Raw genomic sequence first — 15,325 nt, 5'->3', positions numbered from 1 at the left:
CTCTTCTTGCAGGTGTACTCTTTTTGAAATCAAGATGCTAATGACAGCTCACCTCAGTCTTAGTGCCAGTCAGGGGGAGTAGTGTGACTGGGACTGAGCCAAACTGAGCTCTTCAACCCCATGTGCAATACCGAGGCATGTGATATCTCTGAAGTATCTACTGCAGTTCTTGTTACAGTCTTGAAGAGAACAGAATTAACCTGAGCAATTGTTTCCATGGTGAAATGTGCTAAGATCCTATTTATGGATCAAAGTTTGCAGCCTTTTCTCAGGCAAGCTCCTGTTGATGTCAATGAGAGGTAACCTGGCTAAGGCCTGCAGGAGTTCTCTGTAAAAGATAGCATTTTCATTCTTTGAAGCACATTAATAAGGTCTGCAAAAGTTGACTTGTCCCTATAAGCTTATTCTTACATTGTGATGTTCGGCTGTAATGTACAAGGAGAGAAGTGTGACTCAAGCAGTCGTTGTTTATTTCCTGTCTTTCTCCTTTTGGGGGAAAAAGAGAAATTACCTGCTGTTCTTGTTCAGATAGTAGTTAGTATTTTGGCTGCTATGGAAATGGAGGTGAAGGCTCTCATCAGCCCCTTTTCTTTTCTCACTGTTCTCTTTTCATTTATCCAGAGTCGATATGTGAATCCATGCTCTGCAATGAGTAGACAAGCTTCATGAGAGGGTAAAATCAAAAATGTACTTCATGCCTGCAGGCAGGTATGGAAGGCAAATCTGTAGTCTGACTCCAAATCATTGAAAAAGACTTTTCAGAGCTGTAACACACGTTGCCATACCAACACATCTTCCCTGTTAGGAAAGATTTACAGTGTTTCTGCTGGCTCAGAAGTCAGGGCAATTGTTGATAGCCTTGTAAAAGGCAGGTCAGGGGCCTCCAGGCAGTGGAGGTAGCCAGAAGGGTTACTGGGAACAGAAAAACTGTGAGCAGAGAAGATTTTTGTCTGTAAATCAGCACTAAATTCCAGGAAATTACTCTGAGTGGTATGGGGATGTCCAGTAGTGGTTCATACCCATTAGCACACGTCTAGCCTTTAAATAAAATAAATATCTTTTTTTAAACTTTGCTGGTGGGTTACCCCAAGTAAAACAGCAAGAGCTGAGAAGCTGTTGTAGAATTTTTTCTTGCCAAATATGTAACTGTTATTGGAGAGAGTGGGTAATGAGTGATACCACTTAAATTGCATTTCCTGTATCAGCATTGATTGTTGTGAAATCATGAATCTGGCTTGAAAATAATCAGCACACTCTAATAAAAATTATTTAAGAGTTCTTTTTCTGCCTGTTTCACGCATAATTGCTTCATTCTGGGAGACTCAGGGGGATCAGGTACTTCTCTGGTAAAATGAACCAAAAAACTCACATTGCGATATAACTTTAGAAACTGGAAAAATTCCTCCTATAAATTACATTTTATCTTTGGACTGCCTAAAGGCCAATTAAGAGTGCATTTATGATAGGTACAGTGAAACACAATAGTAGCCAGCCTCTATTCTAGAAACTCACTATAAAGATGTGTCTGGTGGGAAGGATACCATGCAAGCTGTGTGACTGTTGTTAGGGCAGGAAGAGTTGTGCTAATTCTCTGTGTTTGTTTCTTACAGAGTTAGGAGAGGGGTTATATGTGAGTTAGCTGAAGTGGTTACTTTTTGTTAGTGACAGATCTTGCCACAGAATCACAGAACATATTGAGTTGGAAGGGACCCACATGGATCATCAAGGCCAACTCTTGGCCCTGCAAAGGACCATTTCTGAGTGTCACAGCATGTGCCCAAGAGCATTGTCCAAATGCTTCTTGAACTCTGTCAGGCTTGGGATTGTGACCATTTCCCTGGGTCAGCAAACACTGAGAAGGAAGATGAGCCTTCCTCCTGGTATGCACAGTGACCCAGTTCCAGCCTTCATCTTCAACAGAACCTTGACTAACAGTCCTTTGACTAATTCCCCTGTAGGGTTCTGAGTCCACCTGCTTCTCCACTATACTGGAGATTCAAGACTCCCAAAAGTCTTGAGACTCTAGTGTCTCTGAAAACAATCAGTCTATCTCTTGTTCATTCACTCAAATATTGAGTAGCCTGTCCACTTCTTCCTGTAGCTCCTTCACCTGGTGAGACGGCTCCTCACCCACAGCACACCTTCTGCAAAAGAACTCATCATCCCCAGCCTCACAAAGAGGCATCAGGCACTCCTGGGAACCTGTGACCGACCTACATCTTCTGTCAGCATGCTCTGGCATGGCTGGCTCAGTGACTCTCACAGCTACATGGGATTCTAGTCCAACAGAGGAGGAGAAGGCTCATCAGTGCCTGTGTCCCAGCATGGGGCAAGTCTGTCTCACACCAGTCTAAAGGTGACATTGATGGGCAAGTATGGACATGTCTAGAGTGCATTTCCCACCCTTCTCTCTGGGCTTTCACTTAGGTCCTCACCTAAGACTCAGCTGGAACAACCATTTTCTCAGGAATAAGTAACCAAGGTACAGCTAAGATGCCACTTCACCATTTCTGTTGTGTTGCCAGCAATGGATTCCTAGCTGCCAATGGGGTTGGCAGTACATTTACTAATAAATTGATAGTAAATTAAACTAATTTCCCCAAGTCTAGTCTGTTTTGCCCAAGACAGCAACTAGTGAGTGATCTCTCTGTGTTCTTTTTTGACCCTTTGTTGAGCCCTTTGTTATATTTTCTGTCTCTTCTCAAGCTGAGGAGGGGAGTGATAGAGCAGCTTTTGTAGACACTGGGTGTTTGTCTAGGGGCAATTCACCACGAGTGTTTGATCCATACCATCTCCTAAAGGAAAATGTGCTGGTGGTAACTAATTCAGAAACACCTCCTGTCCATTTCAGTCATGATAGTCTTACAAGAAGGTGTGGTGATGTGTGACTTACGAATGCATCTATGTGTTGGATAGTCATATGTACAGGATCTGCAATATTCCTGACAGCTTTTCTACCCACCTTCAAGCAAATTCAGAGAAGTGTCATAGAACATTTAGCATAAAGCATAAAATTGTTTGTTTATGCTTTGCTTCAGCAAAACCAATCAAGCTCATAAAAACATTTAAAAGAGTTGGGGAACTAAAATATTAAATTCATAGATGTGGACAATAGGCCTCTTCTGACTCATCTAGAATGAGTTTTTAGGAGTGATTTATTATTCCGTCAACAAAAAGAAAACTTGGCAATCAGTGGATGCCCCTGGTGACTGCAAGCTGATTTTTTAGAGCTCAGTTTGAGTTAAGACCTTGGCCCCCTAAAGCATTGTTGGTGAAACTTCTTTAGGTAAAGAAAGCACCTTTCTTTGTGTTGTCAGGCAGACAGTAGCTGCTACAGTTATTAGAAACATGATATGAAATTATTTTCCAGTACAATCTAGTGTGTTAGCAAAGTTGCACTGCATTAAATGTGACTGCAGGTCATTGTCTCTTTGTCCAGGTGCTTTCTTCCCTCTGCAGCAAAGTCTGCCTTTCCTCCCAGGCTTTGGTAAGTTCTGGACACAGGCAATGGCTGTTGTTTCACTGCTTCCATGGCAACAGAAAGCATACTGCAGAAGCAGGGACCAGTGTTATATCAGTGAATAAACCCACTTGCAAAGGTAGTATGAAATAATATGACAAAGATTTAGAGGAGCTGGTGAGTCTATGGCTATGCAGATTACCTGATCAGAGAGTGGCTCTGGATGTTTGTAGCAAGCAGAAGTTTGGCCAGAGGCTGCAGCAGCAGCTGCAGTTGCAGTTACCATTGCTTAGTAGCCTAAGGAAACCTGCTTTCTTCTGGTCACCACACAATTTCCCTGCAGAAAGGCCACTTCTGGGGTTCTGTGCATGGATCAGGGTTAAATCATATTATATAGATAGATTTTGTTTGTTTGTTTTGCCCACTGAATGCAGAATAAATGATGTGAACTCAGCATATTAAAACAGTAATCCTCTCTGGAGAAAGGGTGGCATATGGGAGCTGGGCTTTGCTGTGTGGAATTGACAGATGTTTTTTGTTCTGCTTTGCTTGCCATATCAGAATTCAAAAATGCAGCAGTGTGTGTTTGTACATATATTCTTCTTTCCCCCTGACACTTCCCAGTCCCTCAGGAAAATCTGTTTGGGGGAATTTCCTGTGTGTATTAAATTCACAGGTTATTCTATAGGTAAATCTGCCCTGAGCAAGTGAGGGGATGTTGCTTGTTTTAGTCATTCATTAAAAGATAGTTCTGGTCATAAGACAGATACATTTTTATGAATATTTTATGAACAGGCTTTCTAATCTTTGGTGCAACTACTTAAGTATAGTCTGTTATTTGGAGGAATAAAACTGCTGGCTTCCAGGACAAAACTCATGTCAGAAAACATGGCAGCATGTTTTCCAGCATCTAAACAAGGTACCTTACATATGAACCTGATAAATGCTATGAAAGGGAAAAATTACAGGATATAGCAAAATTGGATAGCTGAATGTATCAAGGGCATCCCCTTAATTGTCAACACTTGCATTAGCTTTCTTCAAGTGCAGCATTTTTTTTCTTTTTGCTTTTTCATGTTAGGGCAAAATTTTCCTCTTTGACCCATCTGGAGATCTCATGTTGGCAGCACATAGCACTCTTGGATAGATGGCATGTGACAACACTGGGACATTCATGGTGGAACAAGTTCAAAACATACAAAAGAGATGCACAGTGCAGATGGGAGAGTTAAATTCTGCTTTGAAGTTGTAATTGCAACAAGCAATTGTTTCTCTGCTATGCCTAATAATCTCCTGTTGTTGTAAAGCTCTGTCTTCTAATGTCTTTTCCTTGGCTGCCTGGATATAGGTCACAGCTTTAAAGTAGCAGATGACTCTGAATGATTCCTGGCTTTTCTGCTGCCTTTTACACTGCAGTGTTTGGTTTGAAAAATGAATTTTGCGTATTTTGCATGAGTCACGCTGAGACCATTTTTCTGAATCTGTGGCTTTAAATACTATTTATGAACACATTTACATAGTATTTTGCAGACTTACATGCCTGTGCTTTCTGGCCTTAGGCAAGTTATGAGTTGCAAGCCATGTGGTTGAAGAAGACTGTGGTTTATATGAACTGCTATCCCTTAAGTCAGATTTAGCAACAGGCTGAGTGGTTATGTGGCTTTTTAGTGAAGCTGCCTTGTGGCTGGCTGATGTCAAATCTGTGTTCACTGTGGATTGTGCCCAGTGTGTGTTGATTTCTATTCTAATAATGATAGATTCTTGGTTACCTGCACACATCTGTATTTAAGATCTTAGTTACAGGCATGAAGGTGTGAAAATGTCAGAATGTGAAAACCCCAGCCCATTTCTGGAATATCAAAGATTCTTTAAAGCAACTTTGTGTAGATATCAATAAAAAACAAATCTGGATTATTGTGCAATGACCTGTCACAAATATTTTGCTTGAATCTGGGCAAGTTATCACCAGCTAATTAGATATCAGCCATTTGGTGCATGAGCTCAGGCAGAGAGAGGTTCAGTAAGAAACTACAGTCATGCAATTAACAGTAGAAACCATTTGTCTAAATGGAAATGCTGGAGTCCCAGCAGAAATTTTCTTTGCCCTGCAGTCTGTATGAAGTACCATGTCCAAAAAGGACTGGTATACTTGTCTGACATTTTCAGGACTACAATAGCCCGTTGATATTTATTAGTCCATCCCCTTCTAACCACTGCACTATTTGCTCTTCAACATAGTTTTGCCATATCCAAGGATCTGATGTCATCTTTTTTAAGCTTAAATAAACACCTTCTCAAAATAGAGAATTTTTATGAAAAATGCGTGTTTCCAATTTCTTGAGAAAGGGGAAGTGCATGCACGACTTTGAGAAAGAAATTTAGCAAGTGAATTGTAACAACACAAAATAGTCTTATTCATAGGAGGTAGCAAAAAAATATCTAAAGTACTAAAACTTGTATTTTTAGAGTGTTCTTAGATACTCCAAATTCAAAAGAGACAAAAATATTTTCTTTTTGCAATATTGAAGCCCAGTATTAACTTCCATATGAGTACATCAATTATTTTGGAAGTCTGTAATCATAGTGCTATTTGTTGTCAAGGACAGAAATTAGGTAGCCTCACAACTGACAAAAACTCCTGTCCCACACTATTAATATTAATTTTCACAGTTAGTAAAACCAAGGCATAAAAACCCACCCTAGGTGTACATATGCACACATAAATATGGGGTTCTGTATTTATGAGGTCTTAAAGCAATGTGACAATTGAGTGAAATCATGTCAGCTAAAAATGACTGCAATTCCACAGTAACACTCAATATATATCAGGATTAATATTTATACTGTATAACACCAGAAAACTCTGACTGAACTAACAGAAAGGAGAAAACCATGAAATACTTATTTTATTATTTGTATAACATTTTCCTTGAAAAAAATCAACATCATCAGGCAGCAGAAAAATTCATTGTCAGTAAATGTTTGAATAAATGCAGAAATAGCACAGTGCAAGAATCAGTCTATCATCTTGTTAGAATAAAAGTGAATAAAAACTTATCTATGAATAAGTTGAGTAGAAATATCTGGATTATAAAAAATAGTTGAATATTCCTGGAGACAGTGTTCTTTATAAAATTAGCACTTGGGCAAAAATATAAGAGATTATACAATAATTTTGTACCTTGGTTCTGTAATGTGAGAGTGAAGAGCTGTCAGGTGGCTTTCAGCCCCTTTGTGATCATGCTTAGAAAGCTGTTAAAATCGACCATTGCTGAATTAAATGTGGAAAAGTCTGTTAAGAATGGAAATGTAGACATGAACAGACAGAAGGTGTCCACCATAGAAGTATCTTGCTAAAGTTCGGAGTGCAAAGCCTGAACAGAGTTGTGAGGGCAACTGTAATAATAAGATATCTATCATGTAAGGGGGTAATTCTCCTGGTGCAGTTCTTCATCTCTTCTGACTGGAATATCTTAAACACCTTCAAGCCATTATGAGTTCTTGCTGAATTTTAAGGATTGTAACTATTAGATGTAACTTGCAGAAAAAAATGAAGATACGTGGAAAATATAAGATGGTTTTGCCAGAGTGCAAGCAGAAGTAGAGACTGTGTACAGCTGAGCTGGGTGCAGCCCATGGCATAGTGCAGGAGTAAGTTCTTGTTTTGTGTAGCTGCTCCAGTAAACACAAACAATAGGACAAATAGGGATGGGGGAAACAGGGAACTAGACATCTCTAATGGCTTAATGAGTGCTTTTAGCCTCAAGTTCTTCCATTCAGCACCTGGCTTTCCCTGGGTGGTTGCTCCCGAATTTGACACATTATAGAAAGAAAATGGTATAAAATCTTGGGAAATTAGGGCTCAGATTGTTACCTAAGATAAACCAAAGTAGCTCAAGTGTACTCCGACTTTGTTGCCTGAACAACAAAGCTTCCAGCTTGTGGAAGCATTCAGGAACACCAAATATTTTAGGAAACATAATTCTTGCAGGCCTCTGCTTTGTAGACTGGCTGGTGGAGAATTCTCCTGCTGGCCTTATATTTCTGCAGTGTGTCCCTCAGCCTGGTGAAATGCCTCCAAAGGGAGATCTGACGTCTTTACGGTGTCTGTAATATCAGTGTAAGAAGCCCTCCAAATGAGGGACTAAAGCTTTGCTCAAATAACTTAAGAGGAATTAGTTTTTATTGTTGGTTTTGTAGATGTATAGAGGGGAGAAGCTGTGTAGCCCAAATTCAGCAAAATTCAGCTGCCATTTCCAGGGAGTTCCACCCTAAGGGGACGCTTTATGAATTAAATGGTGACATCTACAAAAGGGGAGAAGCTCCTTTTGAATGCTGTGGGAGTAAATGGCTTTTATGGACAGACAAACAGCTGTCAATTAACTGAGGAGCAAGGAGCTGTGCATGGCCTGAGGCAGCAGATCACTGTAGGCTAACTTTTGCTTTAGTAAAAACTGTATTGAGATAAAAGTGTAACTTCAGCCAAATACTATCAAATCCATGATAAATAAGGCATTCCTTCTTGGAGATATTACTTTAAAAGTAGCATTTTACATACTAGGATTTCAAATTGCAGCTTAATTAGAGACCAGAAATCCATTAAAATCTGCTTTCCTGTTGTGGACAAAGGGATGTCACTCTGACCAGTTTTCAGCAGTACCCCAGAATTTCACTGAAATATAATTATTGATAGCTTTAATCTAACTTAAATTAAAAAGCAAACTGTTGACTTTTCAAAGAAGCAAAACCTTACAAAAATGTTATTAATTCCAAATTAACTCAAATACACAATAGAGTAGTTTTATCCATCTTTACCAGGAGTTCATTTATGTTGATTGAAGGATTTATTTGTTTCGAATTTAAATGTCTTTGATAACAGAATATGAATATAAGAACTTATTTGATAGAATGTAATTTTCATGTGGTTTTCATTATTATTATTTGCCTTCCTGCTCTGGTAGAATGCTTTCTAGATACAAATCCTAGTGATAAATAGGGAACTGTGACCAGTGACAAATTACATATCTAAACCCAAGGAATATAAATGAAGGAGGTATTATTTTTGTAACTGCTTAATACTTGATTTTACCATTCTTTGAATGCGCTCATCTGTCTCTCTAAAGGCAATAATTTATTTCAGCTATTTTTTCTACACTTTACTGCTTTGGTAACAGAAAAGTTTACCACTTTGATGTAAAATTCTACATTTAATTGATAATAATAAAATAAGAGTGTGGGAATAGTTCCTATTATTCACATAGGAATTTAGTTCAGGGAGTCTGACCTGCTGTTAAAAGATCCTAATGTTATAAATTTCACTATAGTAGAAGAAGTAGGGCAAGTAATCAGCAAAACTTTCTTGTTTATGTGCATGCAACTTGATGAATATGCAGATGAACCCTGTCACCATCTTTGGTACCAGAGGAAAATTGTTTATGACTTCTGGATATTATTAGCTAGTTTATTTATAGCACAAAAACAAAATTAAAAGCAATGAATGTCCATATCATCCAAATTAAACAGGCTAAAATTCTACATTTCAAATTGCTCTGAAGTCAAGATTGTGATCATTATCAAAAGGATGGAAAGTATTAACGTTTTCCCAGGACTTAAAGTGTATCCATTCATCTGTTAATGGATTGGTGGCTGGAATAATGAGTATTGATTTGTCTTGGGTTATAGATGTGAGGTTTGGAGATTTGATGTGATGTTCCAGAAGCAGGTATATGTCCATAATATGGATTGTATATTTCAGTGTTTCAGTTCTTCCCACACGTTTTGTATATTCACATTTTATTTTATGCTCTCTAGATGCTCATGCATCTCTTGTTCATATCTCTTTCACATATTTTCTCCATTTTCCTTGCCATTTCAGCATCCCAGTTCTATCACACAATTCTCTATAAACCTTTTATTTTCTTCTACCTCAATGTCTTGTTTGCTCCCTCCTCTACAGTTTCTTACTTTTCTTGCCTCTCCTCATCCTCCCTTCCTTATTGTTTTCTGTCATCCGGCTCTTCCAGTCTTCCATTTTAATATTTTCACCCTCCTCTTTTTACCTTTGGCATATCTGTTTCCAAACTCCCTGCACCTCTCTCCATAGTGCTCCAATTCTTTGTTTTTCCCTATCGTGCTGCCTCCTGTGTCCTGGCAGCCCAGCAGCTCTGCTTAGGGCAGTAGTTATTTGAGACAGAAAGCAGAAACCGGGAGACTGAGCCTGGAAGTGAAGAGCAATACGACACCCTTCTCTTTACTTGCTTACTGTGCTTACCATGCCCCTTGAAATATTACCTGTACCCAGGTCACCGCTGTCCAGTGGCACTGTCTCCTGTTCCCTGACAGAAGTGATGCTGAGGAGCTGTCCAAGGTATGGCTGGCAGTCCCATCTCTCTTGTCCCATCCCGTTTTGTCCTGTCCTTCTATCTCTTTGTCCTTCAGCATTTCAGCTTTTTTTTTTTTCAAGAAAGTGACTGAAGATGTAGCCTGGAAGCCTCTCTTTCATCCTAGTAACTCCACTGCTGTCTGTGCAGCAGGATCTGTTATCTGTGACCAGCTAATAGAATCCAGGATAGCAATCTCAAGGTGCTGGAGTCAGTAGGATGTTGCAGTGCAGGCAGCTCAAACACCACTTTAGCTGGGTAACATAAGGAACACAGTGGAAAGCTGTATCTCTTATTGCAAAGCTTGGCAGAAGAAACATGCAGTTTATGCATGGAGATGGAATTCCAAACAGATTACCAGTGTCCTGCTTCTCTAATCCCTTGCCTAGTTAGATTTCTCAGATATGCATATATGTTGTTCTGCATCAAATTCATACCATCCAATGTGATTGTTTTTAAGTGCTGGGAAAATGCATTTAAAATGTTTTTCTCTGCATTGCTGTCAATATTGTGAACTGACACCTAAGAACACTTTCATTCTGTTGACCCAACCTTTCATTTAGAGTATATGTAATGGATATCTGATGTATCAAAGATGTGCTGAGAGATATTGACAGGTACAGGGGATCAACCTTCACCTCTCCTTGTTCAAAACAATTATTTGTTTTCATGGGCATTCTCAATAAAGTAATCTCAATTCTTGCCCATAATATTTTCATCATCTATTTGATGAAGTAACATCTCTACACAGAGGGTTAGGGGAAGATTTCTGCAGTTCAGTTTGCTTAATTTGTACATTTGAGAATTCTTTGTGTGTATTTAGTTTCTCAAAATCTAGAAAAATAGGCTTTTAAACTCACCTTCTGAAAAGCAGAAGGGTGGCATTGGCACAGAATATAAAAAGTTGCTGTTTTTGTCATTAACTTTTTTCCCCACTTCTTTTTTTCTTTTTTCTTTTTTTTTTTCTTTCATAAAGTCTGTGTGCTGAAGTTTATGCTTTTATAAAATGGAGATAATGTGCTTTGCAGTGTTAGGAGATGGTATGAGTGTTATGTACACCATAATTAATTCAGTACTGTGAGGCCATTAGAAGAAAGTCTGTTATTGTGAGTTACTGTAACACTAAAGATACTCAGTTGGGTACAATTTCTAACAACATCTACTGTCTCCTTCCCAGAGGAGCTATGGGACTCCTCTACTGTCCCTAGAATTTTTAGGATCAGGTGTGGTAACGAAGTTTAGCCTCTCCTCTGTCTAATCTGTTCTGGTCACACTATCACTGAATAACTGCACAGCAATTCTTAGCTCCTTCTGTGTCTCCAGAAGAATTTCCAAACAATATATAAAGTTCTCTAAGAAACAGTAAACCTGAGGTTGTGACTTCCAATGGGTATTTTCAATGGCTGGTGTCTTTAATGCAATTACACATTTATAATGACACAAGGGGGATGATGTTTCATGTAGAAATTTCACAAAATAAGAAATAGGGGTTGTTATTATTAGTGCTGTTCTATGAATTATCTCACAGATTTTCCCTTTAAATGTAACACATAAGATTATTATACATATGTAATAATTTGTCATCTTTTACTATACATAAATTCTCAAGTACCTTTTTCCTCAATATATCCTGAATCTCTAAGTAGTCTTTTAAAATGTAAAATATCAAAGGCAAGAAATAAGGGTTGGCAAAGAAATGCTGAGATTTTTTTTACATAGATCAGCTATTTTTCCAATTTTTTTCCTGTTATGAAAATATGGTGAACCAGCAGTGTTAGCAGTGCAATGAACAAATGTCTTGGATATCAGTTCTGAGTAAGATCAGCTTTTTTATTTTGTAAAACTGTTGACTATGGGAGAAATGGAAGCTGATTCTTAAGCGGTGGTATAAAAAATAATTACAGTCACTTGTGATTTATAAAAACTATTCCTAAAAACATACCTCTGGCATGTAAGAAGAGAAGTTTGCCAGGTTAAGTGTAGTACTCCTCGGTGGGTTTTTACTTCAGGAGTTGTGTGGACTCTGGGGATAGGAGGGAGGACAATCCCCACATGGCTCTGTAGATGAAAGTTGCATTGATTTAAAGCTCACCCCTGCCACCACAGATCTATAAAGAACAGGTTACTTCATAATAAAAAGCAGAAGAGAGAGCATTTTTCTGAGTTATTTGCTACTAGTTAATCCACCCCAAGAAAGAAGAATTTCAATAAGATACCGCAGAGAGGTGCAGATTACACCTGACATAATGGGACATGCATTAATATTACATTAAATACAAACGTTAAAAGGAAATATTCATAGCTGTTCCTCAATTTTGACCTTTTCCACCTCTTCAACCTACACAAAGTCCTGGAAGTGAAATACTACTTTAAGTGCTAGTTTTATCTGGAATGGATTTTTTACAGTAATCAATATATCAGGACAACATCGTTTCCCCTCAAGAGTTTCTCTGTAAAAATTGTTGAAAACCAACAGCAATTGTTTGCCCTCACTTCCAGTCTGGAGTGCTTAACCTGGGATGGAAGAATCCTGCTGAGTTCTTTGAAATCCAATGAATCCTCACCTGCAATTAAATGCTGCAGATGGCATTAGTTACTCACTTGTAGCTGATAGCACCAATGCCTTCTAGTGATATTAACCTGCCCCCTGAGCATTGCTGTTCTTCTGCTGGTTTGTGGGAGTTGTTGATGAGAATTGGGCCTAAGCAATGTGTTCTGTATGAATGCAGCCAGGGTGTGTGTGGAAATGTTGGTTATTGCTCAGTTCAGATGCTAGAAGTTTCACTGGAATGTCTAAGGGAAACTTTTACATCTTCAGTTAGTAATTCTGCCCTCCAAGATTTCATACAAATAGTATGTAGTATGTAGTATGTAGTATGTAGTATGTAGTATGTAGTGTGTAGTGTGTAGTGTGTAGTATGTAGTATGTAGTAAAACAGCCACAATCCCTTCAAAAAGGATGCTGCTGAACGAGAGCAAATAAACAAAAATTTATGTTTGGTTCCTTCATGCTTTCTTAGGAGATGCAAAGAAATAAAGGAAATAATTTTGTGACTGTGGTTAATGGAAAGTACCCAATATCTCAATATAGGTAATCCACCATGTAAAATTTGAGTATTTTAGCATGATCACTTTTTGGATTAGTACTGTATTACACTTCAAAGGAAAAAATTCTGGGTCCAAATGAAGGTAAAGACTTCAGCCAAACTGTATTTTAAAGTATTTCATGAGGAACTGCACTCCTTTGTCTTCTAAAGAAACTGCTTACTGAAATGAGTCCATGATCCCTTTCTAGGCTGAAAAAAGGTAAATGGGAGAAAAAAGTTAAATCATACATCTATAATGATCACATATATTTGCCATACATATAGGGCAGTTTTGTCTAGAGTTGCCTGAGATTTTTGAAAGATATATTTTGGCTGTTCCTTTCTGAAATTTGGATTCAGCTTTCAAAGCATTAAACTTCGTTATAATGATATTGATATTGCCTGCCTCACTGGTATTGCTTACATCACTTCAGTACCATATAATGTTGGATCATTGCTACAAAACACGTCTTTTTAAGCAGAAAGAAAGAAAGACTCAAGAAGGCATAGCCAGGAGAAAATGATTCTCTCTCTCTTCTTGAATGAAGAGAAATATCACAGATCAGACTACACATGCATAATGTATGTATTTTTTCCTCCTATTTTCTCTCAATCAAGTCTGATTATGAGGGGAAACGAAAAAAATAATGGACAGCTAGAAATTGCTGGACTATCTTGTTTAGAATGCTTTGATTATTATTAAATGAATTAGTTATGCCATCAGAGGGAGAACAGCTGCGTTATGAACCAGAAAATAGCCTGATTCTGCCTTCATTTTTATTTTAAACCAGTGAAAATAGCCTATGACTGAAGTCAATGCATCAAATGAATCTTTCAAAATACCTTCCTGGCAGAACTACTCAAAACATAGCCACCTTGTGAGCAAAACCCACTAGAACCAAATATTGTTTCCTAGTGTTTCAGAGCAGCTCCTTTCATTTCCAGTAGGGTTTGGGATCATAGTCTAGTGCTTTGTTTTTTATGTCTCTTCAGACTACACATTACAGAAAGAAAAGATTACCAGTTCAACAAATTTGTAGAGCTTCATGTAGTAAAGGAGCTGACTTAATATGGTTATAATACAGAAGAACATTTGGAACACTTTATAAGAACAAAATATTAATCCCCTTACCATGTGTGTTTTAGACATTTATTTATTGTATATTTTAGGTCATATTAGTTTTAAAATTTGAAATAGACAAAGGACCCTATAAGGTCGTATTTCTCTGAATGTCCTGCATTCTTGCCCCAGACTTCAGATCTGGGAAAACTGGGACAGTTGCTCTGAAGATGTGGCATCAAAGGGAATATTTACTTTGAAATATATAAAGTTGTCTTCATCTTCCTCTGTCAGGATTTCTCCCTCCTACTTGAAAAGGCAAGACTATCTTGACACCTATAATGCAAATTTCTCAGGGATATGTGCTGTGATGAAAATACAAAGGGTCGTCTGGAGAAGAACTGCATTTTATCATTTATATAAAGCCTAATAATGCTGGAAAGAAAATTAGCCATTATGGAGTGTTTGATGGTCAATTGATATTTTTTTAATGCTATCAGCCCAGCAGTGCAGTGATCTGTGTTTAATGAAAGTTGCTGTGTAAGGAAAAAGTATTCATGGTCAAACTGTGTAAAACATCTTTCACAGAAGAAAAGAGGGGTATTTTTGCTACCTCCCCAGTGAGATGGGTACTGCAGAGTTCTTGGATGTCTCGTGTTCTGCTCTCCCATTCTTTGTCCAACACTACTCTCCCTTAGTGCTGTACTCTTCCATGTCACAGGGAGGCCACAGATAAGTGGGCCAGGTACTTGGGTACAGATTAATTCTGCCTATGTTTAGCTACTCAGTGCCCAAGTTTTCCATATAGTCAATGGAATGAGTGGGTGTGTTCTGTGAGACAGAGGCATCTCCAGAAACCAATTCAGGTTTTAGGAGGACCTAATGTACTCCCTGAGTTCTGTTGACTTTTGACTTTTGTAGTCAGGGAGTTGTAGTTGGAAGCCCTTAATTGAGCTACTTCAGTTAAATAATTAAATAACTAAATTTGGATAAACCCAGGCCTTGGTATGTATTTTATCCCTCAGGTTATGCCAGAGAAAATCTGTCTCTTAGAGTGTCAGGCTTAGTTTGAAAAGAATGCAACCCACATATATAGCACTGAACTAAGATCCACTGTGAGTTGCAGTCTTAAGAATGTATCTTCAATTAATGTCATGTCAAATTATGTTTGTGGTGGAAACACACACATATGACATTTCACAGGAAATATGAAATCACAAGCTGGTATTTCACTGAGCAGAGTCCTTGCTACAGCAGCTTGTGTTTGTATAAAGGTTTATCTGCACTGCAATTGTGGAAGCACACGAGGCAGCACTGATTTCATGGCTCTTTGCCCCAC

Source organism: Sturnus vulgaris, chromosome 9 (assembly GCF_052056855.1).
Source record: "Sturnus vulgaris isolate bStuVul1 chromosome 9, bStuVul1.hap1, whole genome shotgun sequence".
Lineage (NCBI taxonomy): Eukaryota > Metazoa > Chordata > Aves > Passeriformes > Sturnidae > Sturnus > Sturnus vulgaris.
This window is presented reverse-complemented; position numbering follows the sequence as displayed.